This window comes from Arvicanthis niloticus, chromosome 6, assembly GCF_011762505.2.
Source record: "Arvicanthis niloticus isolate mArvNil1 chromosome 6, mArvNil1.pat.X, whole genome shotgun sequence".
Classification (NCBI taxonomy): Eukaryota; Metazoa; Chordata; class Mammalia; order Rodentia; family Muridae; genus Arvicanthis; species Arvicanthis niloticus.
Window position 1 is genome coordinate 67377944 of NC_047663.1, and position 27857 is coordinate 67405800.

Below are 27857 nucleotides of genomic sequence, written 5' to 3' on the forward strand. Positions count from 1 at the left end.
GTACATACTTTACCTGTGAATAGGACTCTTAGGAGCAGGAATGCAGAACAGGGAAGGAGGGAGACTCAGTACTAGGATGCCTTCTTGGGGAGGAGAGCACGAAGGAAAGAGTGCTACAGGGCCATGAATCTGAGGAAGCCTGGGAAATACATCTCAAAAGCATCTGCACCATGGAGAAAAATGGGAAGCACTTGCCTATCATCACCCATTCAAAAAGACAACATGGGGGGCATCTGTTCCCCACATTCTTAGTTTACACAGGCATCAGTCACACATAGATCCTTTCTCTTGGATGGAGAGCAGGCAGCTATACACTACAGACCCAAGTGAGGCCCTTCAGGCTGCACCTCAGCAACGCTGGCCAGAAGCTGCTTGAACCCTGTCCTTGGAGCTACTGAGTACGTGGTAGGACAGACAGCATTGGGATGGGGGGTGCACAAGACACATACGGTGTTGATGAAGAGTTTGTCAGAGTTATCTGTGCTTCCAGTATGAATGGATCTGGGTCCAAAGCTCAGCTGTTGTTGGACAGCATGGCACATACTAAGCAGGGGCCTCTGGTTCAGGAGTAATACAGAGCAGAACACCTGGAAGATTCATTCAGTTTCCAGTCCCTTTAAAGCAGGTCCTGAGCCTGGTTCCTGATGACCTGCCTTTTCAGGAGCCCCAGATTGTGAACTGCAGTCTGCCCACCATTTCTGCTATGGGTGAACAGTTCCTGCACTGGCTTCTATTCTTGGTGTCTGGTTCCAGGCATTCATGACCTCCTAAGACCAACACTACTGCCTGAATGCCTTGTGCTCTCTCTGTGTGGGGAGGGGGCAATAGTCCAAGTCCCTCTTCCTGAAAACCCTTACCTCTACACAAGCCTGCTGAACATATATCACCAGTTTCCACTGGAACCATGACTTCAGGAGGACTGTTCAGAGAGAGGCATGTGAGCGTTGAGGCTCTGGTCACTGAAGCTCACATACACATAGATGTGAGGAACAAAAAATGATGAAGAAAGAGATCTTGAAAAAACAAAATCTCACCACAGGTAAAGGGAAGGCAAAGATCCAGTATGGTAGTGCATATCTGCTATGCCAGTATGTAAGATGCTGAGACAAGAGGATGCTTAAGGTTAATCTGATGCTTTCTTCCAGTCTTCACAGGCAACAGGCATATATGTAGTGCACATACATGCAGACAACCGTATGTATGTATGTATGTATGTATGTGTATATGTGTATGTATATGTGTATGTGTATGTGTATGTGTATGTATATACACAGGTTTTTTTTTTTGAGACAGGGTCCTGGATGTCTTGGAACCTACTCTATAGATCATGCTGGCCTTGAACTCACAGAAATCCTTTTTTCTGCCTCCCTAGTGCTGGGATTAATGGTATGGGTCATCGTCCTCAAACAAAAAATGAAATTTAACAATGTAACATTTAAAAGATAATTCTTGGAGGGCCTGGAGAGATAGCTTAGTGGTTAAGAGCACTGACTGTTCTTCTAGAGGTTCTGAGTTCAAATTCCAGTAACCACATGGTGGCTCATAACAATCTGTAATGGGATCTGATGCCCTCTTCTGGTGTGTCTGAAGACAGCTACAGTGCTGTCTTATATGTAAAATAAGTTAATAAATCTTAAAGTGCTTGGTAGTTACAAATTTGTGTTGACAGTAACAACACTACTCTTTTCCCTCCTGATGTCTCTCAACATAAAGGCTCCAATGGAATTAGTCCACCATATTGAGCAGTTCTCTTCTTGTACCTTTATGTAAGTTCTGGGCATCAATTTCAGGTAGCCAAGCTTTCATAAACAAGAGCCTTTACCCATATCCTTTAATGAGAAAACTCAGAAAAGTGCTTGTGTGTTCCTGAAATTAAAGCCAGGACCTTAAGCATGCTGAGCCAGGGCCTGTGCACCAACTCCAATAAAGTAGATGCCTGCACACATACATACATACGTACATACATACATACATACATACATACATATATATTTCACATTAAAATATATTAATTTTTTAAAAATATTTTAAATTATTTTATATAGCCCAAATCTATTCTTTTTGCTTTTCAGTCCAAGCTTCCTAATGGGACCTAGAGACCCTGGACATGTGACATCCTAGTGAGCTAGTGCTTCTGCTCAAGTAGCCAAGGCTCAGGAGTGTTCAAGAGCTTTGTCTATACGGGTGATGCTATCACTCAGGCAAGCTGCTGGTGACGGATCTCAGTGCCAGTGTCACTCTCCAGCTCTCCAAGGGCACCTTGCTGAGAGGCTGGACTTGGGATGAGAATGCCTTTGGTGTGCTAGGTAGTTTTCACTACAAAATAGCCCTGATTCTTCTCTTTGCGACTGAAGACCATCTGCCAGACAACACTTTAAAGACTGACATTGTTTTTTATTCACACTTGATGATTCCAGAATAATTACAATTTACATCTTTAAGACGATTTTACTTTTGGCTTCTCGATACCTTTTAAGAGAGAGAAGTAACTCTAGCACTGAATTACACTCAGAGGATGTGGGGGGGGGGGTTGTAAATCCCTAGAGCAAGGATTTATAGACCCATGAGATAGATATGACTGATAACTTGGTATTGAGCACAACATCATAAAAGTAGAGTAGTCGAGACATGGTGGTTCTTTGCCCATCTGGTACCTCTGCTCACATTGTGTAGAACTAAAGGTCTCCAAAATCCTTCCAGGGCTCCAGTCAGTGTCAAGCGATCATTGTGTCTGTGTGGATTCTCCCACAACCAGCTAGGAGACAGAAGGGAGAGTGCAGGTGTTTGCTGGGGAGAGTGGGAAGCATAAAGAGGAACACAAGGAAGCCTAAGTAGAAGACTGAGGTCTGAATGCAGGTCTGATGCTGCAAAAGGAGGGTGGGAAGGAAGGAAGGAAGGGAGGAAGGAAGGAAAGAAGGAAGGAAGGAAGGAAGGAAGGAAGGAAGGAAGCTGGAGTGGGAAGGGTCACAGGCAGCAGGGCAGAAGCATGGGCTTGGCTGACAGGAAGCTGAGAATTCAAATTTGCTGCTTAGGCAGGTCCCACCTGCTAGTTGATCCTATGGCATTTTGATCTTTTTATTCTTTCAGGTGTGTGTGTGTGTGTGTGTGTGTGTGTGTGTGTGTGCGTGCGCGCACACACACACACGTACCAGGGCCTGTTTGTACAAGGCAGAAAACAGGAGTTACTTCTCTTCCTTCCATTATGTGAACCTTGGGGATCAAACTCATGTCATCAGGCTTGGCAGCAAGAAGAGTCCTGCCCTACAGAGCCATCTCACTGGGCTCACAGCATTTAGGATGGTCATTCTGGGTTTGAGTGACTGGTCTCATTTCCTCACAAAGTATGCTTCCTGAAGGCCAAAACCATATTGGTTTCTGTTTGTTGTTCAGCCATTGGCAAAATGGCTGCTTTTTTTTTTTTTTTTTTTTTTTTGGTTTTTCAAGACAGGGTTTCTCTGTATAGCCTTGGCTGACCTGGAACTCACTCTGTAGACCAGGCTGGCCTTGAACTCAGAAATCCGCCTGTCTCTGCCTACCAAGTGCTGGGATTAAAGGCGTGCGCCACCACCGCCCAGCTTAAATGGCTGCATTTTGTTGTTGTTGCTACATAGTGTTTGGAGTTTTTGGCTTTTTGGTTTTTTTTTTTTTTAATTACTACACTTATTTATTCAGTGGAACACCGAAGGCACACGTGTAAAGGTCTGAGGATGACTTTTGGGAGTCATGTTATCCTCTCCTTCCAACACATAGGTCCCAGAGATCAAATTGCTATGCCACCCCACTGGCCTGCTATCTACCACTTATTGAATGGAGAGTATGAAAGATGAAAGCTTGGCATTCTCCTTTTGAAAAACAGTGCTAATCGATGCTTAAACACTGAAAATCTGGTGGATTTTTTGGTCCCACAAGCTAAGAACCAAATATAGACCTTAAGAGATAGCCAAGACACCAAGTTGACTTTGCTTCCTAGTCAGGGGTACTGTATATAAAAAGAAACCAGGGACTGGGTCTAGGTAGATGATCCCAATGCCAAGTGCTTACTAAATAAACACAGGAACATGACTTCCATCCCTAGCAACCATGTAAAAGCCAAAACTGGGGCGGCAGAGACAGGAGGATCCCTGGGGCTGGCCAGCCAGTCTAGCTGCCTCTGCAGGATACAGGTTCATGGAGAGACCCTGTCTCAAAAATTAAGGTACAGAATGGCTGAGGAAGACAAGTGATGATAACCTCTGACCTCCACACTCAGATACACACACATCTATGAAACCAGCATCTGGATTTACCCTGGGAATCCTTTTTTCTCTCTTCATAACTGTTCTAGTTTCTCTTGCGGTAATGATACACTGGTCAAAATCAACTAGGGAAGAGTTTATTAGAGCTTAAGCCCATCACTGAGGGATGCTGAGGAGAAATCTGGAGTCAGGAACTGACTCACAGGCCATGGAGGAATGCTGGCTTGCTATCTCAATGGCTTGCTCAGCTTGCTTGTTTTTAAAAAAACCCAGGACCACCTGGCCAAGGCTGTCACCTCCCCACAGTAAGCTGGCCCCTCCCACATCTATCTTCAGTCAAGAAAATGGCCCTTTCCCCAAACATTTCTACAGCTCAATCTGATAGAGGCGATTCTTCAGTTAGGGGTCCTCTTCCCAGACGACTCTAGTTTCTGTTTAGTTGAGGAAAACGAAGCAGCATTCTGACTAAACCTCCCCAGACTTTGTTTATACAAAAGCAGCCAGCGCTCCACTCTGCTCCCATGAGTCAGAACTGCGCTACAGGAGGAAGAGACCTGCAGGGCTTGCTCTGGATTTCTAATGCTTTCCATTTCCTTCATGCTGCAGTCAGAAAACAAAACAAAACAAAACAAAACAAAACAAAACAAAAAAACCTTCTGCAGGAGAGATGTGAGCTGCTGTTTCCATAATGACACCATTGGGACTGTCTTGCTTTCCCTCCAGCTCCCCAGCAAACACTGAAATCTCTTACACAGGGTACAGACCAAGGCCTCCATCCTGCAGGACATATGCAAGGTACAGAAACAGAAAGCAAGTGACTCAGAGGCATTATTACATGGTTCATTTGGGTTTTCACTCCAGATTTGTATTTGTTTTGTCTCACATACACATATACATACACACACATACTTTCCATTATGAGAGAGAGAGAGAGAGAGAGAGAGAGAGAGAGAGAGAGAGAGAGAGAGTAACTGTATTTGTCATGATGATGTTTCCCAACAGCAAATGTTAAAAACGCTTGCAGGTATTCTGGGCCAGTGCTGGGCAGAGCTTAAAGCTTCTGGGCAAACTCTGTGGCAGGTCTGCCTTGGCAAAAATATATTCCAAAAATATATAACTATAGAGCAGCTGATTGTGGGGTTCAGTATTAGAAGCCATCCCGCAGTGGATCCCCAGTTCTCTGTGTGAAGTCCAAACTTAAAACTATCTTGTCATTATGGAGACACCTCCAATCTTGCCAACTGCTATCTGTCCTCAATGCTCTAAAGGCACCCTGAGACTAGTTTGCCAAGTATTTGCTTGCTTTTCCAGCCAAAAACCTACAAGTAGGTGTCTGTTATCTTCATCCTACAGGGGAAGAATCTAAGGGTAGTTAAATACTGTGCCCCAAATCGGAATCAGAGCCGAGATCTGGGCCTGGCCACTAACTATTGGTGAACAGCACCTGGAACAAGGAATCTAAACCTTAAGTCTGCATTTCCTGTTTTTTAATCTCTTTTGCCCCTTGTTATTGATAAGGCTAGGGCCTAATTCCAGGCAGTGAAGTAGGCACCACTTAGACCAGAGAATCCAAACCTTAGGCTCCGCATTTTCTGTTTTTTCGGATTACATGAAGGATCTTCCTTTTCACCCAAATGCTTTTATATACTTGTGTACATGTGGGACTTGATAGTCAGTGTCAGTATCTTTCTCAAGTGGTTCATTAACTTATTTTGTTGTATGTGTGGTATATACATGTGTGGCTATGCTATGCAGGTGTGTGTGTGTGTGTGTGTGCACGTGCACACACACAAGCATGCTTGTAGGCCAGAGGTTAAAGTTGAGGGTCATTTCCTTTTTATTTTTTCAACATTTTTATTTAGTGTGTTGCAACAAGCAAGCTTCTACCATATGTGCATATGATCAGATGTCAACTTGTGACCACTGGTTCTCTTCTTCCACCTTGTGGAGCCTGAAGATCAGATCCTAAGGCTTGGTGGCAGGTGTCTTACTTTGATGAATTATCTTGCCAGCCCTAAACTTTATAGATTCAGGTAGTTTGGCTGCCCAGCATACCCCAGAAACTCTCCTATCTCTGCCTCTCTGATGCTGAGAATACAGGTACAATGCTTGTCCAGCTTTTTGTGGTGCTTTGGAGACTGAGCTCTGGTTCTTATGCTTGCAGGGCAAGCACTTTACTGACTAAATCATTTTCCCACCCCCTTGATGATTTGTTACATGTCTTACTGCATGTTTAGTTACTTCATACCTAGTCTATGACATAAAGAGTCTAGTTACTAGCCATTATCTATAGCAACAAGAAACTTTAAAACACTTTTAAATTGTTACACAGGTAACTTTACAGTGGTCCTCAACCTATGGGTCGCGACCCCCTTGGCAACCCTCTGTTTCCACAAATATTTACATTATGATTTATAACAGTAGCAAAATTAGTTATAAAGTAGCAACAAAATCTTATGGTTGGGGGTCACCACAACATGAACTGTATTAAAGAGTCACACATTAGGTTGGTTGAGAACCACTGGTACCTCAAGGTTTAGGTCTCCTCCATCAAGGGCGACTCAGTGCCAGTCACCCAGGTCAACACCCAGCTGCCCCAGGCCAGCCCAAACCGCTGCTACTGGTCAAGTCCAGCCCAGAGCACACACACTTGAGTCACTAGTGGTCAGCCGTGTGACCTTGGTTCCTGCATGGGCCGGTATTACCGGGGCTTCGCAGCAGCACTGCTGGCCCGGAGCTGTGCCGGCTTGTGTGCACGCACTGCCCCACCAACCCACGGCGCCCGCCCGCCCGTGGGCCGCGTTCGCTCAGGGTGAGCTCGGGCCAGTCCCGCCTCCCTCTTGTTTTCGCTTTCACTTTTCATAGCTTCTCTGAATAGAAACAAAGCGGTGGCCACGACAGCTGCGACGGGTGATAGGGTCGGGTCGGAGGCGAGGGGAGAGGAGCGCGGCCGCCTGGACCCCGGGCCCACAGGAGAGGTAAGCGCAGCCCCGGCCGCTCGCGGGCTCCTCCTTGCGGAGCTGGCAGCCAAGGTCCGGATCCACGCGGGTCACAGGGACGCCTGGCGCGGAGCCAGGAGGGCCTTAAGCGTGGCATGGCTGGGGTCCGAGTAGCTCAGAACCACAAGGTCTGCCTGGAGGATCTGGGAAGCCTGGGACCGGCACGCTGGGGATATTGCAGTCTGGGGTCCGGTGGTGCTTTGGCCAACTGAGCCCACGTTTTTTCTTTTTGTAGTGCGCGCGCGCGCGCGCACACACACACACACACACACACACACACACACACACCTCCCTCTGTCCCTCTCCTCCTCTCCTTCCCTCTGTCCCTCTCCCACCCTCTCTTCCCCCGCCCCCCCGTTCCCTTTAATCCTCTCCTCATTTCTATAAAAATCTATGTGAACCCATGTTGCCCCAACACACACACACACACACACACACACACACACACAACCATTCTATAAAACTCCTCATAGGAGGATGCATCTGAATTGCCCATTGCCCTGCTTGAGCTCACAGTGAAATTTTTTTTTTTTTTTTTTTTTTTTGGTTTTTCGAGACAGGGTTTCTCTGTGTAGCCCTGGCTGTTCTGGAACTCACTCTGTAGACCAGGCTGTCCTCGAACTCAGAAATCCGCCTGCCTCTGCAGTGCTGGGATTAAAGGCGTGCGCCACCACTGCCCGGCTTCACAGTGAACTCTTTTAACTTATCCTCGGCCTTACCGTATGTCAGCCATAGCCACTCAGCTGCCAAGGTTTGCGCACCTGTCCTACCTTCTGAGCAGTACAAGACCCAGCAAACGCAGCTTACCTTTTATGGTCATAGGCATTAAGACTAGGCCAGAATCAACCCCTTATCCAGTGTCCTTCCCCTATATGAAGTCTGGGGTTCATTATGAAGGGGCCATAGCCCATGCCAGCAAAGATGGCCAGGGCCCGTCCCAGACCACAGATCAATCTCCTGATTCCCACAGAAGAATGAAATATGGTAGCTGTCTTGTCTTGCCTTTTGTGATGTATACACACTTAGGTGTGAACACTGGACTCCATCCCAAACTCTGGAGACAGCCCCTGCCCTCAAGGCATCCACCTTCGCTGGCAAGAAAAACTATACAGATGTGGTTCAATAGAGAACACCTACAACCCCAGCACTGGAGGCAGAGAGGCAGAGAGGCAGTCTGAGTTCTAGGCTAGCTAAGTTCCAGGTCTCAGCTAGGGCTACTTAGTGAGACTGTTGTACAATAGAGATGAAACACATGGCACAAGTGACAAGAGCTAAAAGCAAAATGACCAGGTCTTCAGATGCCTGCTTACATTTGAATGACAGCTTTTTGCCTGGTCTGTGTGTGGTTAGCAAGAATACCCTTGAACTCAACTTGTGTCTCCATAAAAGTAATTTCCACCTAATCTCAGGGGTCTGATCCTAGATCCACAGCTGAAACAAAACTTGATCTGAACTTGAAAATCGGGGTCTGAATTTGAGAAAGATTGCCAGATGTCCTGAGTTTACAAAGCTCTGGCTCTTCCCTGCCCTTCATCCTGGGACGGTATGGGGAGGCACTGCTTTAGCACCTTCTGCTTAATATGCCAGAAAAAATTAGGTTTCGTCTCTCATTTTGTGGCTTGCTTTCACAAGCCATTCCGTTTTCTCTGGAGCTCCCTTCTTTCCCTCTGAAGCAAACTGAAGCAGCAACCATGGAAAATAGATAAAACCCTCAATATTGCTTTCTGATCAAAATTAGCAACGTGCAGTGACTGCACCATCCGGACTTGGACTGCTGGCGGGGGCAGAGGCCCTCCTAATTCTGTCTCTGAACACTTTTGGTTTTGCTTTTGGTTGTGGACGAAACTTTATCAAATGCTCATTCTGTTTTTGGCAAGGCAATCTTGTGGTCACCTCTTCCTGCCAATTTATAACAACATTAAATTGAACAGTGTTTCCTGTTTTCTGTATTCAGACACAGCTCGTCGAGGAAAGAGATCTGCTCCTTGGTAGTTGATAGAACACTCTTATGGGCCTGGAAATATGGGCAAGAGATTTTTAAATCATATAGATTAATGTCTGTGTTAAAAGGAGATTTACTGGAGTGGCTTACAGCTTGCGGTCCAAGTATCTAACAATGGCTGTCTCCTGAATGGAAGGCCAAGAATCCAGTAGCTGTTCAGTCCATGAGACTGGATGTCTTTGCTGTCCCAGTCTAGTAGTGAGATCCCAGAGGATGCCTAGAGGGCTGCTGGTCTTCAGTCTGTGTTGGAATCCTGAAGAAGTGGGTTCTAACAGCAGCGAAGGAATGCCTCGAAACTGTTGAGCTGTCCAGGGAAAGTGAGGGCAGGCAGGCAGAAAGCAAATCTTCCTTCTTCCGCATCCTTTTATGTGGGCTTTTACCAGAGGTGTGGCCCAGATTTAGGGTGAGTCTTCTCACTTCAAATAAAACAATCAAGAAAATCCTCACAAGTGTGCCCAACTGCTTGGGTTTTAATTGATTCCAGATTTGGTCCAAGTTAACAACCAAGATTGGCCATGGAGCCATGTGCTTGTAATTGATGAGCCATTGATCATTTAGGTGACAATCTTATAACTTTAAAAAGGTCGGTTGTATTTTTCATGTTGTCCGTTTCTGTTTGGACCCTTTTTATTTTTAAATTAATTCTGTGTGTGTTTTTCGGGGCGGGTGCATGTGCATGACTTGGCACACATAGGAAGGTAAGAAAAAAACTTAACAGTTGATATTCTCCTTTTATCATGGGACCTGGCATTGAACCTGTGTCACCAGTTTGATGGCAAGTAACCTTGCGTGATGAACCTCTCTGCCCTGCTAAACCTTTTTTATTTATTTACTGGAGTTTTGGCCTTGTTCTTAGTTTTCTGAAACGGGATCTCACTATGTAGCTCTAGCCCTTCTAGAACTAACTATGTAGATCAGGCTGGCCATGAACTCACAGAAATCTCCTGCCTATGGTCCAGCACTTGGGAGTAAGTGCTGGGATTAAAGGTGTGCATCACCACACCTAGCCTGTAAGGAATTCTTCTCTTGGTTATTCTCCATCAGATAGTTTTGCCCTTCGTGGTTTCTATCACATTGATTCCGGTTTTATACTTAGTATTCACTTCTCTATATTTTGTTGGTTACATGCACTTTGTAGTAGATTTGAACAGTGTAAATGTTTGTGAGACAGGAAAGTTCACTCCTGCTCCTGTGAACCACTTTCTGTAGGCAAACACGATCCCAGCATTGGCTCTTTTTTCTGGACCATTTCCTATCTCTTACAAACATATTTCTACAGCTTTCCAAATTATGTAAGTCATGGACCTCTGACACACAGACACACACACACACCTCTATTTAAATAGAATGCCCTAACCATGAAATTATGTTGAAAGCCTTGTCTTTGAGTAGTAGGTTCTAACTGGTCTGTACTTACTTGGTTCAGTGTAGATGTGGTCTTACTTCTGTCACTTTAGCTTATATTTATTGTGAGTTATTCTCTTCCCACCCCCAGGTGGGTTTTTTGTTTGTTTGTTTGTTTTTGAGATTGGGTCTCATGTAGCCCAGGCTGGTTCAACTCTAGGTGTAGCTAAGGATGTTCGTAAGCTCATGAGCCACTGTCTCTACCTCTTAAGAGCTAGGGTTTCAGATATGACCAGTCTTTATTTTTTTCTTTTTGTTTTTCGAGAGGGTTTCTCTGTATAGCTCAGGCTGTCCTGGAACTCACTCTGTAGACCAGGCAGGCCTCGAACTCAGAAATCTGCCTGCCTCTGCCTCCCAAGTGCTGGGATTAAAGGCCTGTGCCACCACTGCCCGGCTATTTTTTTTTTTTCTTCTTTTTAAAAAGGATTTACTGAGCTGAGTCATCTGGCTGACCCCTAATACCTTCTGAGCATGGTTTTACTATTCTTTCCCAACTTCCTCCAACATTCCTACAGATAATATCTGCCCAGAAGAATCATCTGGAAGCTTCCCATGTTATTAAGTTCTTCTTGCTTTGTTTTAAAATCCACATTTTTTTTCCTGCTTTAGAGATTTTAACCATTGCCTTCATCTGTAACCTATTCATACAACTATATACTGAAGTGGAAGGAAGGCCCAAACATGTTTAAGAGTTTTTCCTGGCGCTCTGAAAAACGCACAGTGAAGTGTATCTGCAGAGTAATGCTCCCCAGAGGCTCACGTTTCTCCAAAGTATACTTTGGAATCCCTGCTCTTCTGATCCTCAGCTGACCTTTCCTGGCACAAAGACCTTCTGGAATATTTGCAAATGCTGAAGTCACTTCCTCATGTTTTGCAGAGTTTACTTTAACTCAGTTAAATTAAATGTGCTATCACTCTGTGTAAACGTCCTGGTAACTGAAGGGTCCTATAACAACCCTGCCCTAGAATCAGAGACTGGCTAGAGGAACATGAAAATTGAAATTGAGCCACTGAGGACTAGTGATGTAGCTCAGTTGGTAGAATGCTTACCCAGCCTGCACAAGAATCCTGGTGTTCCATCCCCTCCACTGCACAAAGCCCAGGGGTTGGGGGGAGGGGTGCTGAAGCCATGGCTCAGCCATTAAGAGTACATGCTGTGCAGTTACGAGCAGTGAAACGTAAATCCCAGCACCCACACAACATGCTAGGTGTCCCATGCCTCCTGAAACTTAGCTTTGAGGGGACTAGAGATAGAAGGATCCCTGAGGTTTTGCTACTTTCTAGCCTGAAAAAAATCACCAGCCCCAGGTTCAGGCAGATGCCCTGCCTCAAAAGAATAGACAGAAAGTGATAAAGGGGGACCCCTAATACCCTCTTTTGGCCTCTGCATGCACCCAGTCACATGAACAGGTACATACAGAGATAGACAAGTCTAAAAAAATAAAAAGTGTGAAAGCAAATCCCCAGGCTTGGGAGGTAGAAGGAGGAAGATCAGAAATTCAAGGTCATCCTTGGTTACTTGAGTTTGAAGCCAGCCTGAGATACATGAGACCTTGTTTCAAGAACTAATGGGCTGGAGATACGGCTCAGGAGTTAAGGACAATGGCCGCTCTTCCAGAGGCCCCCAGTTCAATTCCCAGCAACCATATGGTGGCAAACAGTTGTCTGTAGCTCTAGTTCCAGGGCATCAGTGCCCCCTTTTGGCCTCCATGAGCACTGTATATGTGTGCTATACAGACCTACATGTAGGCAAACACCCATAAATAGAAAATTTAAGAACAAACAATCAGAAAAACTTAGGGTTTGAGGGATGGCTCAGTGGGTTTTTTTTTGTTGTTGTTGTTGTTGTTGTTTGTTTGTTTTTTTTATTTTTATTTTTTTGGTTTTTCTAGACAGGGTTTCTCTGTATAGCCTTGGCTGTCCTGGAACTCACTTGGTAGACCAGGCTGGCCTCGAACTCAGAAATCCACCTGCCTCTGCCTCCCAAGTGCTGGGATTAAATGTGTGCGCCACCACCGCACGGCTGGCTCAGTGGTTTAAAATGCTGGCTGTTCTTCAGAGGATCCAGGCTCAACTCCCAGTACAAATATGGACTCCAGTTCTAGGGGCTCTAGTGGTTTGTTTTCTGGCCTCCACCTGCATCAGGCATACACATAAATGTATACAAACCCTTTATACACATTCTCTCTCTCTCTCTGTCTCTCTATGTCTCTCTCTGTCTCTCTCTGTCTCTCTCTCTGTCTCTCTCTCTCTCTGTCTCTCTCACACACACACACACACACTCACACACTAACTTCCCCTGCCCTAAGTCTGCCAGATTTGCCATCTGCAGGCAGGCAGGTCTAGGTCTTTTTATGCTCTTAGAATCCAGTTAGGCTCCTGTGACCCTGCATGCAACAAAGGGGCTGGGGCAGGGGCACACTGCAGGGACGCAGTCTTCCTAAAGTCTCCCAGCCTTTTCAGGGTACTAGATCTGGCTTTTATGGAAGCTAAGGCTGCTTTCTAACACACGGCCTCATAATATCCTACTGCCGTCATCCAAGTCTTAGGACCTGAGTTCGATCCCACACAACAGAGCAACAGAGAGCAGCAAATCCCACAAGTCGTCCTCTGTCATCTGCTCATGCATACACACACACACACACACCCCACAACTCAGTGGCTTAAAATAACACATTATTTAAGGGTTCTGGAAGTCAGAAGTCCTAAACTGGAGAATTTGGCAATATCATCTTCTTTTGGGAAGCTCTAAAGAGGAACTGTGATTAATCCGCTCGCCTGGATGCTCTCTCCTTCTCAAGACCTTCACTCACGTCTGCAGCACCCCCTTGCCCGTGTGCAGGAGCATAGTGCACAGTCTCAGGGATTCAGACATCCCCATCTTTGGAGGGACTGCCTTTCAACTCATCACCTAGCGTAATCTTTTGAAAACGCACATCTGAGCACATTACTCCTCTGCCTAGGACCCAGAGAGTTGCTGTGGTTCACAGAGGATACGGCTGTTTGGCCTGAGGTGCCGGCTACGCCCCTTCTTAGTCTCACCCTGCCTCCATACCGCTTCCTGTCTGTGACCTAGCCTGTACACAGAGCATGCTTCCTAAGGGCTGCTGCTTTATACTGCAGGGTCCCCCAGCCACACCTCAGGACGGTCTCACTCCACGGCTGTGGATTTATTTAGATGATAATTAGGAGAGCAGCAGATATTCCTGTGTTAATACTCTGGGCGGCAGGGACCACAGTTAATTAATTACATGTTCTCCAATGTAAAGATTCCATAGGAGCTAAGACTGTCTAATTCTTGCCTGACATGCAGTTGCAAACAAAACTAGACATGGTCAGGGAGCTCTTGAAGACAAAGGAATATGCGCGAGTGGATATTTGTTTGTTGACCTTGTTTTCTACCTCCTGTATTTTGCTTTTGCTTAGCGTATGTGTCTGTATGGACATGTTTGTGTGTGTTTGTACACATGCATATACAAGGCATGGTGAGTGTGTGAAGAGCAGAGGACAAGTCAATGGTCCTCACCTTCCGCTGGAAGCAGGGTCTGTGTTGTTTGTCTCTGCGCTGTGCACTCCTGGCTAGGTGGCCTGTGAGCTTCTGGTGATTCTCCTGCCTCCATCTCCCACTTCCCCATGGGAATGTTTGGAGTATAGATGCGTGCACGACTGCGCCTGGCTTTACATGAGTTCTGGGGAATTGAACTCAGGTCTTGCTGCTTGCTGCTTGCCTGCGTGCAGGTACATACCCACCGAGCCATTCTGCAGCTCCTGCTTAGCATTTGTCATCTTTGCTGTGTCACCCCCAGTAGCAGAATGGAAGCCCCAAGAGGAGGAATGTGTCTTGTGTGTGTGCAGCTCACTACCCCAAACAGCAGGGTGGTGCTGTGTTCCTGAAGATGTGGGAGTGACCTCCAGAAGACTCAGTGTCTTCAGGTTTTCATTTTTTTGCCAGCCTCTTTGAGATCAGGTGATACTCCCAGATCTTCATTTTAATTGCCCAGTCTAATTTTGACATCAGGCTGATTGGCAGAGACCTTTTAAAAAACACTCACCTGTTGCTCTGAGGTTTCGATAAATGAATAAAAACCAAGCCCATGGACTACAGCCCCGTGAGAGGGTTAGCTGCTGACATTTAGAAATGTTTGTGGGGTTGGGTGTGTTAATTCTAGCTCTTGGAGGGCAAAGGCAAGTAGATCTCTGAGTTGGAGGCCAGCCTGGTCTATACGTGAGTTCTGTGATAGTGCAGGCTATGTAGAGAGATGATCAGGGAGGGTAGGGGAGGAAAGAAAAGTAAAAGAATGAAAGAAAAATTGGATGGGACTAGCAAACTTGCTCAGTGAGGTAAAGGCATTTATTTCTCTTCTATCCTGATGATCTGAGTTCAATCCCCAAGACCCACAGAGTAGAAGGAAAGAACAGGTTCCTAAAAGTTGTCCTCTGACTTCCACACACATGTCGTAGAACATATATGCCAACACACACACATTCACGCACACACAAATAACTCAACAAATACATACATATGGTATTTTTTTAATGTTTACTTGCCATGTGTAGTAACACTTACTCCAGTCCCAGCACTTAGTAGGTTGAGACAGGGGGATCATAGGTTTCAGGCCAGCTTTGATTGCCTATCAGGGTCTCAAAAATAAAATTCAAACGGCAGTTGGGTGTGGTGGCCCATGCCTTTAATCACAGGAGGCAGAGACATCTAGATCTCTGAGGGTTCGAAGCCAGCTTGGTCAACAAAGCAAGTTCCAAGCCAACCAGGGCTACGAAGCCCTGTCTCAAAATAAAAATAAAAAATATAATAGAATTAAAAAGGGCAGGGAGGGAGGAAGGGCAAGAAGAACTTGCTTTGGTGGGTGGCTTCCGCTGAGTGCTCTAGGTCCAGTCAGTGTTTTTATGTCTGGCCTGCAGATGGCAGCATGCCCCGGGCCTCCTTGTGATGTCTGGAGGCTGGACAGCCAAGAAGGAAGAAAATGGACTCCCTCCTTCTGAAGACGTGCCTGAAAGCCAGCTGCAAGTGAGTGTGAACTTTCACAGACTCCTGCATTAGATTTTAGGCGTTGATGTGAACCACATGTTCGGTGTTGGAGTTGTTTGTTGATACTCACAATTGGTCTATAAAACCGTAATCTTTGAAACTGTCCTTATAATGTCGCAGGGAGAATGAGGACCGAGGGTGCACCTTCAGCACATTTACCAGCCAGAACAGGGAAGTGCACCCCAGTAGCTCAGCAAGTGTATGATATATTGGAGTGTGTGTGAGGTGTCTGGTGCAGGGCTCTTTAGTCGCTCCTACAGCTGTTCTGCAGCGCTTCAGGGTCCACTGGGGAAGCATCCTGGCCCAGCAGATCCCCAGCAGATCCTGCGTTCTGTCAGCCCTGAGGCCAGACTACTCCCTGATTACCCCATCCACAACCCGGTAATTTAATAGCTCACTTGTCCTATAACCTCATTTTGCTTCAGTCCTTTGAGGGGCCGGAGAGACCTCAGGGGCTGCGAGCGCTCAGGGTTTGAGAGCACGTCCTCTTCTTCTAGAGGACATGAGTTCCGTTCCTAGCTCATAACCTGCCCCTGTAACTCCAGCTCCAGAGAGTTTGATGTGCTCCTCTGGCCTCTCATGGCACCCACGCACAAGCATACAAATAAATCTTTAAATAAAACTTAGAGGACTTGAATGGGGGGTGGTTTATGGTCTGTTTTTGGTTTTGTTTTGTTTTGTTTTTTTAATCCCATTTTGTTAGTATTTCTATCAGAAAAGAATTCCAAGTGTTGTATTGTTGTTGAGATTACCTTCTGCCTTTTCATGCCAAAGGTTACTACACCTCTACCAGCCCTCCCTGAATTTCACCTGCTGGGCTTGGTGATGGCTGCAGCCTCTTTAAGTCCCCACCCACCTAAGAAGGTTCCTGTGACATCTGCAGGAACCTTGGTGGTCCCTGTTGCTCACCCCCAGCCTGGGTCAGCTTAGCCCCACACTGGTGGCCTTCATCACGTGGAATCCGAGATGCTCAGCTGGGGTGATGGATTCGAATTTTACCAAACACCATGCTTAAGAGGGAATTTTTTATGGTTGAAAGAAGTATTTTATAAATCAAGTTTGATTTTTTTTTTTTTTGCCTAAAATTACTAGTTTTAAAAATATTTAATTTTGGGCCTGGGGATAATAGTTCACCTTTAGTTCTAGGGCTGCAGGCTGATCTCTGTGAGTTTGAGGCTAGCCTGATCCACATAGTGAGTTCCCAGATAGCCAGGGCTACATAGTGAGACTCTTCGTCTCCAAAACAATCTTTTTTTATTAATTTAAAATTTATTTATTCTGAGTTAGAGGCCAGCCTGGTCTACAGAGTGACTTCCAGGACAGCCAGGGCTACACAGAGAAACCCTGTCTCGAAAAACCAAAATAATAATAATAATAATAATAATAATAATAATAATAAAATTTATTTATTTATTGTATGTGAGTATATGGTCACTGTCCTCAGACACACCAGAAGAGGGCATCAGATCCCATTACAGATGGTTACAGATGGTTGTGAGCCACCATGTGGTTACTGGGAATTGAACTCAGGACCTCTGGAAGAGCAGTCGATGCTCTTAACCATTGAGCCATCAGTCAGTCCAGCCTTCCAAAACAACTTTTTTTTTTTTTTTTTTTTTTTTTTTTGGTTTTTCAAGACAGGGTTTCTCTGTGTAGCTCTGGCTGTCCTGGAACTCACTCTGTAGACCAGGCTAGCCTTGAACTCAGAAATCCGCCTGCCTCTGCCTCCCAAGTGCTGGACCAAAACAACTTTTTAATTGATGTATTTTGTGGTTTGTTTCTCACTTTCCCTCCCCAGGTCCTACTCCCTCCTACCTTTACCCCTCCTCCCTCTCTTTGTTTTTTGTTGTTGTTGTTTGTTTGTTTGTTTTTTGAAACCGAGTTTCAACAGTAGCCCTGGCTGTCTGAAAACTTAATCTGTAGACCAGGGTGGCCTCCAATTTAGAGATCTGCCTGCCTCTGCCTCCTGAGTGCGGGGCCTAGAGATGCGGTTTAGTTCCTTTCTCTTATGTCTCTTTAATTGTTTTCATTTGTTTGATGTTTCATTTTGGCAGTCTGTGACAGTGAGTTTATTCTCAAGAACAGTGAATAGCCTAGAGAAAGAACTAATACCAGGAGGAGGGGGATGGACAGTGGGGTGGCTCCGCAGGCAAAGGTGCTTGCCGCCAAGCCCAGTGACCTGAGTTCAGTCCACAGGACCCACAGGGCAAAGAGAGAGAGCCAACTCCCACAAGTTGTTCTCTGATATCCATCATGGTCCTTGCAAGTGCACACAGACAGGTACACAAAATAAAATGTAACTTGAAACATGTTTTAAAATAGTTAATATTAAGGCTGGAGGTATAGCTCAGTGGTAGAAAAACAACTGATGAGGAGGAGGGGGGAGGAGGAGGAAGAGGAGGAGGTGGTGGTGGTGGTGGTATATCTGAAGCTTTCAGAAAGCTAGAGTTGACACTGTATCTGGAGAGATATATGATATATGCTTTAGTTAGAAATACAGAAGCCAGGGCTAGGGTTGTTGCCCAGGGAACTGGCCTACCATGCCTAAGACCCTGGGTTCCATTCCCAGCACCTAAAGAAAAAGGGAGGGAGGGAGGGAGAGAGAGGGGGGGGAGAGAGAGAAAAAGAGAGAGAGAGAGAGAGAATGAATTGTGACTTACAGACAAGTCAGGATGCTCTCCTAGGAAGGCCCCTGGCTTCTTGTCACTTTGGCCTCAAGTGGGTGGGAGATGAACCACATTTGTCTTCATATTGACCTGAAAAACAAAGTGAAACTAATGAGAAACAAAAATATAATCTTCAAACAATACCTAACTTTAAACTTACTACCCTTTATACAATTGTCTGTCCTATTTCCTTTAACCCAAATTATTGAAACACACTGGCCAAATTTTCCTGATCTGCATGATTTAAATTTTACTGGTTAAAAGACCAGAGTTGCAGCACAAGTGCCAAAATGCTTTCCTGGGATGTTCAAATCCCCATGCTCCATCCCCATGCTCCAGCCCCCACCACCACCACTACAAAGTTAACAAACATAAACAAATTAGGAGTTAGAGGACAGATGGTGCAGCTAGGTGGTAAAATGTATCTGATTCATCCTGCAACCTGGGAAGGGATTGTTTTCTTGTTATTGTTTTGTTTTTTGAGATAGGGTTTCTCCTTGTATTCCTGGCTATCCTGGAACTTCCTGTTGGGAGCCGACCTTAAGCAGAAAAAAAGTGGTAGAAAGCAACTATCAACTTTGCAGCCATCTGGAACCATATACCCTGATAGAGACTTGTTTTTCAAAAGCCTACAACAGCTGAAGCACACTCATAAATATCTTGTTTATCCCCATAGCTTGTTTTGCTGTTTAGTGCCCCCAGCTGCATGGTGCACGTGGTAAAATGTTTTCACCTGTGTTCTCCTGCTTGTGTTTATAAATACCCAGGATTTCCTTGCAAGGTGGTGGTGGTCAGTAGGAGGTGTGAATATAGTCTGATGGAGACCGTAAAGGAGACTTGACCACACACCCTATCTTGTCTCCATTTTTCGAGTCTCTTGCCCCTCCATTCTCATTCATTCTCTCTCTCTCTCTCTCTCTCTCTCTCTCTCTCTCTCTCTCTCTCTCTCTCTCTCTCTCTCTCTCTCTCTCTCTCTCTCTCTCTCTCTCTTGACCAGAGCACTTAGCCCCAAAGCGTGGGACAGTGTGGATAGCAGCATAGTAGCCCCAAAGTGTAGGGCAGTGCGGTCCTCAACACTTCCTTTGTAGACCAGGGTGGCATTGAACTCACAAGAGATTCACCTGCCTCTGCCTCCCATGCTGGGATTAAAGATGTGCCCCACCACCTCCCAGCCTGGAAAAGTTTTCTTTTAAAACCTGAAAAGCCCTCCTCTGTACCCAGGTTTAGCGACACATTTGAGGGACATGTACCAATGAACACTGAACTCTCAGGGAATAGCTGTCACAGCTTCATTCTAGAAACGGATACAAAATAACCAAATTCTTGCCATGTGTCAGCTGCTATCCCAGTCAGTGACGTTGGGAGTAGTTGTTCATCTTTTAAGTGCTTGCAGATGTCTGGATGGGTGTTAGGTTGGTTAAGCTCTGGTCATTGAGAGCTAAGATTCTCATATAAGTTTTCCCAAACATGTCTGATTGACTGCTATGGATCTGTAACCTTCAGGACATGGTGGGCATTTCATGCTGGCAGACTGAGTCAATAGGCATCCCTAACTATGAACTTGTGATTTGGGGAGTGTTTTGGTTTTTTTAATTTTCCTTAAGAAAACCAACCAAACAAACAAACAAACAAAACTACTCACAAGCCGGGCAGTGGTGGCTCACGCCTTTAATCCCAGCACTTGGGAGGCAGAGGCAGGCGGATTTCTGAGTTCAAGGCCAGCCTGGTCTACAGAGTGAGTTCTAGGACAGCCAGGGCTACACAGAAAAATCCCTGTCTCGAAAAACCAATAAATAAACAAAAAACTGCACACACAAATGTAATAATTTAAAAAAAAAAAAAAGCAAGAAATGAAAGTGCGGGTCTTGAGGTTGTTCTGGATAGAACGGGCGAAGTTGTGGTGAGTAGGGGCTCTTCCAAGGGCTTTTCCGGGTGGACTGGACAGGTGAGTAGGAACAGTGGAGGCCTGGACCAGAGGGAGGAGAGGAACAGCGATGTTGGGACATAGCTTGGGGGGTTGGGGGGGGGTGGTTCTGGGTAGCTACGGGACATTGTTCCCTGAGCCTGCCACTGCCTACTGTGTGGGTGGCTGGGATTCTCCCTGACACCAGTGTGCCTGTATTCAGCTTCTTGACCACCTGACCATAGAGAAGCCCTGGGGCGGGACCACTGCTTTGGAGTAAAACACTGGTGTGAGCGCCTTGATAAGAACACAGCAGGCAGGGACACAGTGATTTCCCAGCTGGGTTGTTGTGAAGTCACCACTTACCAATTTTCAGTTGAATTGTTTTCCTTCCTGCAGTCCTTAACTGAGACTGCAATCCTGGTGATTGCTCTGGGCTCTGTTTAGGGTGCTCCTCCACAGGTATGGTCTGCACTGGAATAGAACTGAATTTTTCCCACACATATAGACCAAACATGTAGAAAGAGGGTGTGGCTTAAATGTGTCTCCAATTTAATTTCTAGGTTTCATTTCCTTTGCTTGGAAAATAGAGGGAGTGTTGGGATTACTCTTAAACAAATTATAACTTATAACTTCAAGTGAGTCAGTGTTTTTATTTGTAAAATTTTTGTTACACATTTCCTCTGAACCATCTCACCAGCCCAGTATGTATGTATGTATGTATGTATGTATGTATGTATGTATGTATTGTGGTGCTGGGAACTAAATCCATAACCTTGTGCATGTTAAAAAAGCGTTCTCCCACCAAGCTGTAGCCTGACCCATACATGGTATTTTAGATGCCTAAGAGAAAAGACAGTTGCCTCAAGGATCTTATAGTCCTTCTGGGGCTGGAGGTCCAGCATGGTCAATAGACTGTTTGCCTAGCATGCATGCGGTCCCAGGCACCAACCACAGCACTGCATAAAACTCAGTGTGGTGGTGCTCACCCTAGCACGGGGGAGGTGGAGGCAGGAGGAGGAGGATCAGGACTTCAGGATCGTCTACACAGACACTGAAAATACACTCAACAGCTCAGGTAGAGGAGGCTTCCTAAGACTGGCCCTATGAGTAAGTTCCAGCTGGAGGAAAGAGGTGTCTGTCTGTCTTAGACACTCAGGTCTGAAGATAGAGTAGACCTCTAAAGCCATCACACTGGATAAGTTGGTTGGACAGATTTTGGTGGGGTTGTGAGTTTGAATTTGATGCCAAAAAAAAAAAAAAAAAAAAAGAAAAAGAAAGGAAGAAAAAGTAATACACTTTGAAACAGGGGGAATGCTAAGAGAATAATAGAAAACTTTTATTTCCGTTTTACACCTAGAAAAGGCAGTGCTTTCTTTTTTTTTAACAACTTCCCAAGGACACGTGGCCAGCTGGGATTGTATCCAGCACACCTCAGAGTCACATAAGCTGTTTTATGTTATCTGCAGCTACAGATGACTTTGCCTGTGACCAGGTCCCCACCCAGCTATGACTTTATGTATCTTTAACCTATACATGGCTGCATTTGCCTGTGACCATCACTCCCTAAACTGATCTGTCACAGGGTGAAAGGGGACTTTGGGTAAGTCACTTCCCAGCCTCTTGTTGGCACTGGAAAAGCTGAGGCAGGAAGCCGGCCAAGTCTCCTCACTCTGAATAAAGAACATGACAAACAAGTCCCTTGGGCTGCAGAGAGCTGCTAAGCCTCTGGAGAGTTAACAGTGAGGGTTCAGCAGGGCTGCATGAACTGATGTCAGTCCACTCCCTGACAACTTTGGTTTGCACCTAGGTATTCTGTGTATTCCTTTGTTATTTCTTGGGTGTTCACCAACCAGCTAAGCACCTTAAATGTGGTGGGTACAGACTTACAGTAGAGAGCAAATGATAACATGCCTTCCCTTAAGAAGCCATGACAGACCCTGGAGGGAACAAAGGAGAACCCTACTGACCAATGGTGTAGTGAAATACAATCTGTCTTTATGGTTAGAACAGATGCACTTCAAGGGCTGGGGAATATTTCTTACCTAAAGCACACAGGAAAGTTTGGGTTTTGCCTTCAGCATTGCAGAAATCAGGCATGGTAGTGCACACCTCTAATCCCAACACTGTCAAGGTGGAGATGGGAGAATCAAAAACTAAACTCTATTGTGTATAGAGTTCTAGGTTTGCCTAGGTTCAGGAGACCCCGTATAAAAGAAAAACCTAAAACAAAATGGAATAAAGGAAAGAAGAAACAAAGTGTACATACTCTCTTAGGATGTTTAATTTTGTTTGGAGAGACTCCACCTTGACCAGAGAGGGCACTGTGTGTCCTCTCTTCCAAGATCCTGGAGACCTAAGCTGGTCACCCTTTTCTTGACCCCTGTAGCTTCCAGTGTAAAATTTGGTTAATCATATTCTTCCTTTCTGAGGGGAAGAGAAAAGTAACTTCGTGAGGAGCATTCCCATTCTAGAGGGTTCTGGTTCTGTTTAAAGAATAAAGCCCTCACAAAAGATTGGCGTGGGGGTTGGGGTTTATGTGCTTGCATGTGTGTAGAGGCGGGGAAGGATCAGTGTGAGGGGGTACATGTGTGTGCATGTATGTAGAGGCCAGGGGATGGTGTCTGGTGTCTTCCTCAGCTGCTCTCTGTCTTGTTTTCTGAGGCAGCGTCTCTCATTGAACATGGAGCTCGCTGATGGAGCTAGGTTGGCTGGCCAGCAAGCTCCAGGGACACGCACCCCCATCTCCATCTGCCTAGTGCTAGGATTACAGAGAGGCCAGCAGTGCACCCAGCTTTTTTACTTGGGTGCTGGGGCATCTGAACTCATGTCCTCATGCTTACAAGACAAGAACTCTGTGAGTGGCAATGGGAGGGGTTGGAGGTATGTTCCTGGAATATCCTATCCCTTGCCTGCTACAGCCACATCCTGCCAACCTCCTTGGGGCATCACAGACTTTCTGTAGCCTGGAAGGGGAGTAGCTGTGTGGGCAGGCCCTGTCACCTGTGCTCATGGTGGGGTAGAGGATGGGCTCCTCAAGCCATGACCCACAGATCCTTTGCTTTATGGAACAGGACTATGAGGTACTCTCTCCAGCCACTCTGGTCACCTGGTTGCCTTAGGACCCTTCCCACTGCTCTTAACCACAGAACAGTGGTGGGTTTTGCTGCTGATAGAATAGATGTCAGAACTACCCAGGAGGGTTTGCCCAGGAGACAGCTAGCTGCACTGTGTGTTTTGTGCCAGAAAGTCCACACACAGTAAAGCCTATGCTTAAGACCAGGGTCTGCCCCTAAGTGCATGTGGGGTGTGTTTGGGAAGTAACTTAGCCTTTCAACTCTCAAGTTTTTATATATGTAAAATGGGAGCAAAAATACCCACATACTTTGTGGTATGGTTTGAACAAAACGGACAAGTGTAAACTACAGAGCACTATTTTAAAATCAAAAACCAAATAAAAACTCTAGTATTAGTCTCTCAATAGAAACAGCCAGGAGGTGTGACCAAGCCCAGCTTCTTGAAGGCTGTACATCTAACATAATTCAGCTTCTAAATTGAAAGAACCAAAGATCTCAAAGATCTCTTTGCCACACTGTTGGCTTTTTAATTTTGATTAGATATACTTGTGTGCATGTGTCGGTCAGAGGACCGCTTTCATAAGTTGATTCCACCAGGTGGTTCCTGGGGATTGAACTCAGGCCCTCAGGGTTGGCATCTTGCACCCACTCCTTTACCCACTGAGTCATCTTGCCTGCTCTCCACCACTGTGTTATTTTCAGTGATTCTTGTTGCCTAGGGTGTGTAATGGAGCCAACCAAAGTGTGACACCACATCATCCATTCCCAGCATCTCTTCCGTGTAAGTTCCTTGTCCTTGAAAGGAAACATAGTTATGCAACCAGACTGACAAAGTGGGGCTGGCGGGGCAGCTCGGCAGGTAAGGGTGCCTGCTGAACACGCACGAAAGCCTGAGTTCAGATCCCCAGCACCCATGTGAAAGGTCAGGTCTGGCCCGGCATGCTGTGGTAAACTCAGTGCTGTGGGAGATGAAGCCAGGAGGATCATGGGAACTTGACAGCTGCCAGCTCACTCCACGTTCATTAAGAGATCCTGTCTCAAAGGAATAAGGTAGAGAGTGATTGCAGGACATCCGATGTCCTTCCTCTGGACTCTTCCTAAGCACCAGCACACCATGGGTACATATACCATTTTCACACACAAAAGTAAATAAGTAAATTAAAGGTTTATAATACTGAAGGCTTTGCATAATTATTCCTTTTGATGCATGTAAGGTCTAGGTAGAAAAAAACAGACCGCAGCGATCCCCAAGGCAGCCCTGTTGGCATGCAACAAACCTGAGCTCATGTGCCACAGAACAGTGCCTACTTTGTCCTTGGCACTGTCTCCTGAACATGGCTGTGGTTGAAGTGACTGTGACAGTAGGTACCCTGGTTGATTCTCTCCCCCACTAGACTGAGCTGTGCATCACAACTGCAGAAGTCTGTCCTGTTCTAGAATATTCCAAGGAACACTGCTGGCTTTTCCTTTTGTGGACACTTTAGGTCTGGAGGGCCTTGAGTTCCTTTTACAGTGTTTCCCTGAGGCTGGCTCCCCATTCTTGAGAGTAAGAGATACATACTGAGAGCTTGCTCAGTCTCCTGGTAGAAGTGTGAACTTGGCAGATGATAAGGTGATGTTTTACGTGCATGCAGGCAGCCAGGCTGGAGGCTGGCCTAACAGTGACATGTGACTTCTGGCTTGAGCAGTAGCCAGGCACCATGGCCAACTGCCCTCCAGCTGTGTTGCCTGGCTGCAGCTGGTCCCTTCCTCACAAGTCTTGCATACATCTGTCTTTGGAGAGCTTAGCAAGTGGTCCATGGCTGTTGTCACCCTGGTCTACAGTCCCCAGGACAGGAAATGCAGATCTGATTTACTAGCACCCTTGACAGCTGAAAGTGAACATGCCCATCATAGCAAGTTTCTACTGTGTGCCTTAGGTGACTCCCCATGCAAGCCACTGTTGGCCAGCCTGGAGCCCAGTTGGCCAGTCTCCAGCAAAGAACCCCAGGACTCAGAATGCTCTAAGGTTGCCAGCATGGCCAAGCTGGCTGTGTTGCTTGCTGTTAATACTAGCAGCTTCCATGACAACCTGGAGATAAACACCTGTGATCAGGCAAAGGCTGGAACAAGATTAGGTGTCTGGGCAGGGTGGGGCCCGGACTGTGATTCAGACACCCCTAAATGACCTGTATTTTTTATGGGGCTATTCCACCGGCATAATTTGTTTGTTAGCCAGATAATGTAGCAGGAACTCAAACTGGCTCCCTGGGGCAGGTGTCTTAGAGGGAAGCAGGTGCCTTGAGTTTTCTCTGGGTGAAATGCTGGGGTGGATTTTGATGGGAGAGGTGTTTGGAAGCTGCCAGCCCAACCCAGTTGCCCCATAAGCCAAAGCCTCTGCTGCCAGCCCTGGTCTGCAGCAGTGCCCTGATCACCTCTTTGCAACAAGTGGCTCTGACACCTTCCTGCCCTAAAGCAAAACATGTGACTTAAAAGAAGTAACCTGACCTCAGTTACCAGGTGCAAATATCAGTCATTGGGAGTCACAGAGGCCAGTCTTTGAGCTCTGCCTGTTAACTATTAAGAGTACACTGTTAAGGGTGTGATAAAGGGTGTCTGCCTCTCCATTTATGATTTCCAGTAAACCAGAGCACTTCAAGGAAGGGCCAGGGCAAGTGAGAGGTTCCAGACCTGGCCCTCCACTGAGCTAGCAAAGCAATTTCTGCAGAGGCCTAAGAGGCAAGAGCAAGACCCCAGATCCTAACAAAAAAGATTAGTCCTCTCTAGAGCATGGCAGAGAGCCAGCCTGTCTGGACAGCTTTGGAGAGGGACAGGCAATTCCTGACCCCAGCTAGGCAGCTTATGTGCACTCTCAGGTGGGGAGGTCAGAAAAGGCAGCAGTCAGTCTTACAGATCAGTTTTCCTTGCTTTCTGCTGGCTGCCAGAGCAGCCCAGCTCTCTGGGCACATTGCTCTGCCGTTCTGAGCAACTGCAGCTCAGCTCTTACAGAAAACTGAGGCAGCATTCCCAGCTGGCACCTGTGCTGGGTTCTTCTGCATCTGGCCACTGTGGGGAGGCCAGACCACAGGGAAAGTGCAGATAGACAGTGTGTCCCGCCTGGAAAGGGAGCTGAGGTTCTCCTGCCTACCAAGATGCCAAGATGGGGGTGGCTTTCTAGGCCCTTTTGGAGTTTTTTTTTTTTTTTTTTTTTTTTTTTTTGAAGCACCTAATTGAGCAGCAAATATAGAAAATATGTATCAAATGAAATTAGCCTGCAGTTACCAGTAGCACCTGTCCATTTACTTAGTGTGTTATGAACAGTGTCCCATCCATATGCCTCACCTATGCTAAAGCACTGGGCAGGTCTTTGCTCCAGTGGAGATACAGCTGAGTGGTAGAGATTGAAAATATACACAGAATGAAACACTGAAGGCTGGGGATAAGTCCTGGGTTCAATCTTCAGCTATAAACCGGATATGATGGCACATGCCTATAATCTCAGCATTGGGAGGTAGAGGCAGGAGAATTATAATCCCAAGGACATCCTTGGCTACATAGTTAGCTTGAGGCCAAACTTTAGATTCCATCTTAAAAAAAAAAAATTAGCAGTGCTGGTAGTAAGTGCTGTCTGAAAGATGAAACACTGATAATGTTGTCAAGAGACTGAGGAACCGACAGGGTGGTCAGGGTCAGGCTCTCACAGGGATACTGGAAAGAGAAGCAGAGTCATGAAGAAGCAGGTGCGTAATCACCGGTGCAGTCCCATGTCCGCCCAACTCATGTAAGGACAGGAAAACTAGTGTATCAAGAAGAAAGGCACTTGGTTGGGAAATGTGACCCTTCTCTTCCTGTCGTCTGGATTATTACCTAAACATCCATTTGGTATAAACCTTTACTGGGTGTCCTTAGTACCAGGCATTCTGCTGGGCAGTACTGAAACCAGAACAAATATTCAAGTTGCCTTCGCAAGAGGCACTCAGGGTGCTGGAGAATTAACCAGAACCCCACAGAAGCCAAGATGGTGACTGCTGCAGGAGGGGAATCCCAGAGGCTAACAGAGCCCAGGATGGCTTTCTGATCCACTGTGGGCTCTGGGGGAAAGAGAAGAAAAAATGATGCCATGCTGTGGGATGCGGTGACAGGAAGGAGCCTGAGCCGAATTGAGGGATGGGATGTGGTTAGTCTGCAGAAAAAGAGCAAGTCTACTCCAGGCAGGGAGAAGCTGGAGGCTGGGCTAGACAGGTACGTGAGGTCTTGAGATGGACGGCCGCCGGGAACAGTCACAGAGGCTGCAAATGTTCTGGAGCCTCAGCCAGACACTCAAGAATAGCTTGTAGAGTTGAGACAGATTACCATGGGGGCAACTCAGCAGCAAGCACGGCTCGAGAACAAGATACTACCCATGAGCTGTGCCCCAGACCACCTTCCAGGGATGGCTTCCTTCCTGAGAGCCAGCCTATGGCATGACCGATCCCTCCCAGTAGCCTCTCTTGTCAGATCAGAATAAAGATGGACCTCAGCCAGGCACCAGGATGTGAATGAGCA

At 46.3% G+C, this 27857-nt stretch overlaps 1 protein-coding gene across 3 annotated transcripts in view; it reads left to right on the forward strand.

Annotated features, from left to right (window-relative positions):
* Positions 1-6910: 6910 nt before the first annotated feature.
* Rad50 (RAD50 double strand break repair protein) overlaps positions 6911-27857 on the forward strand; it is a 196260-nt gene continuing 175313 nt past the window's right edge. For all 3 annotated transcript variants that reach the window (XM_076936848.1, XM_076936847.1, XM_076936849.1), the window contains exons 1-2: positions 6911-7213; positions 15561-15666. The gene's annotated coding sequence lies outside the window, so the exon portion shown is untranslated. The remainder of the gene's footprint in view (positions 7214-15560; positions 15667-27857) is intronic.